This window comes from Pinus tabuliformis, chromosome 2_1 (genome assembly GCF_031772625.1).
Source record: "Pinus tabuliformis cultivar Carrire ecotype Pingquan chromosome 2_1, CPIR1, whole genome shotgun sequence".
Taxonomy (NCBI): domain Eukaryota; kingdom Viridiplantae; phylum Streptophyta; class Pinopsida; order Pinales; family Pinaceae; genus Pinus; species Pinus tabuliformis.
This window is the reverse complement of record NC_142299.1, coordinates 973,500,050-973,502,689: the sequence shown is the minus strand read 5'-3', so window position 1 is coordinate 973,502,689 and position 2,640 is coordinate 973,500,050.

Sequence of the window (2,640 nt, the reverse complement as noted above, 5' to 3'; positions counted from 1 at the left end):
GTTGGAAGTCGGCTTATGCTGCATGAATAAGGTTGGAAGGCTCTTCATTCAAGGAGAGGGTTGGAGATTGCGGGAAGGGAATTGCAACATCAAGGCTTCAAGGTTGTAAGCCTATTCTCCATTTTATTAATATAAAGGACACTGTTGTTTCTTGATTATGTCTTTTTTGATACAATTTGTAGGATTCCTTGATCACCTACGTAGATTATGATTGAATATTGATCAATTTTTATATATGATTGAGTTAATTAGTTCATTGATCTCTTATGATATATACTGGATGCTTTGATTTTGTGTATGTTTCTGTCTATGTAGATCTCCTTCAAGACATCACGAAGAAGTTGCGGGAAGCCATGGGAAGATCTCTAAAGCATCGAGGAGAAGCAAATGGTCGAAATATCTAAAAGCGACTTCATCAACGATTTCGAGTAAATGGTAAGTGACCTCTATCATAGTGTTTGTTTCAGTCAATCGTAGTCTAGGGAAAGGTAGCAGTTCCTTGTTGTTTGTTACTAGATTTCTCTGAGGTCTAGGGAGATCACTCTTGTCCAAAAGAGGGATACATCCAAATAAAAAATTGGCCACTCCACTAGGGATTCGTCTCACTCTCCATTATTTTCCTTGTTTGACATTTTGAACCTTCTGTAGAAGCCCTCTTTGAGTGTTTGGAAATCTTCAAAATCTGGATTTTGGGTTTTATTTGACTTTTTTTTTTTCCAAATTTTCTCATTGTGTGCACTTTAGCTTAAGGAACATAGTGCACTTGTGCATACTAGTCTTTCTGCAACAATGTGTATGCACACTAGTTTGCTCTATGCTCTGTGCACATACTTAAAATTTCTGAAAATTTCAATTTTATCCTCATCATGTCCAGAGTTTTGGGTTTTTCCGGTTTAGCTACACTTGTTTGTACCTTATTTGAGTCTCTGTCAGTCTAGCTAAGTGTTGTGAAAGTATTTTCTTGTGATTATATTATTTTTACAAATTAGGTTAAAGTCTCATCTGGTGAATGGTCGATCTATCAAAAGAGAGATAAGTTGGTCTTGCCTTGTTTTTTGTCTGTCTTTCTTCTTTCGATTAGATTAGGTCTTGATTTTAGTTTTCTCTTTGGCGAAAGATTGTTTTGTGTGTGAAAAGCAATGATTTACAAGATTGGGTATTATTTGTGAAAGTACTTCTTATGCTAGTTTCGAAACGAAAAATCATTTTCCTTCCATTGCTGAAGTGTTTATGAACTATACTCTTTACTGCAAGTGAATTCATAACATTCAATTAGGGAAAATTCATTTTATTGTTCATTGGTTTCTTCTTGGATTTTGTGAATTTTCGAGTGATTTTATGTCAAAGAGAAATTTCTTGATTTCTTGTGTTATTGGGGAAAGTGAAAATTTGAAGTTAATTTCAATATTTGGTTAATTCAAAATTGGATATCTACATCTTAGGAAAAGGGATATAGTGGGATTTAGAGTTCTTTTTACATTTCCATTGAAAGAATTCAAAGACTCTTTCATTACTTCAAATAGAAATTCATTGAAACAAAAAGATAACATTTTCATTCTCGATTACATTAGGATTTGTGTCAAGTCACAATTTCATCAATTTCACATCCATTACCTTTGAGTAAATAACAAATTTTAAAATCAATGCTCATAAAATCAATCTAGAAATTTTTATTTTTAGAGCTCTTTTCCACCTACAGTAGATCAGGTTGTAGGGCTTTGAAATAAGGAAGTGAGTTAACTTTCCAAAGCTGCAAACAAACATTAGCATCTTGTGATAGGGAGAAAAATTCATTTACTGCAACTTTGCTCTAGGAAGCTCCCCTTACAAAGGAGTCAAGCAAGATATGATATCGGACCCATTGAAGTGATCGACCCCACTTCATTGGCTACGATAGAGTGATTTACACATACTAAAAATGGTGTTGAAAGGTACTTGAGAGTCACTTATAAGAAAACCTCAGATTAACCATGTTGAGAATCTTTCAAGGGGATTGAGATTTGTTACTCTTCCCTTGCGTGTATCTCTGATCTGTGACTGTCCACCCAGGTTAAATTATTTTACATGGTAAACATAGAGATTATAATCTTAGGGCTTTTACCTGAGTTGACAATGGAGGGGAAGTATCTCCTATACCTGGAACAGATGTTGGATAGACTCACTTAGACTTCTCTGGAGGGTATTCTTCATTCGAGATTGCATAAATGAAGTTTACTTGCACTGAATATTGTACATTAAGCAGGTTTTTAGCATAACTAGTTCCACCTGCTCTATCTAAAGCCACTTTGATCTTTGATCTTTGCAACGTTGGGTTTCATCACAAACTATTGATTTCACTATGAAAATCTCATTTTCATGGTTTGAATCCTTAGATTTTTTAGCGTGGGTTAATTGCTTATTTTTACTTTTTAGAGACTTTAGGATTGGAGTGTGAATATTGTTTGATTTAGTGATAAAGATTTCATCCTAGCCGATTCACCAAGGCAGTTGCATAGAATGCAAGGTAAACCCCCTAAATATACACCTAGTCAATTAGAAAAGTTAAAAACTGAAAGATCAAAATCAAGAGGATTTGGAACCTCAGAACAACCTGAAACGTTCATAGTTTTACAATAAGAGACATTAGAAACCCAAGTGAAT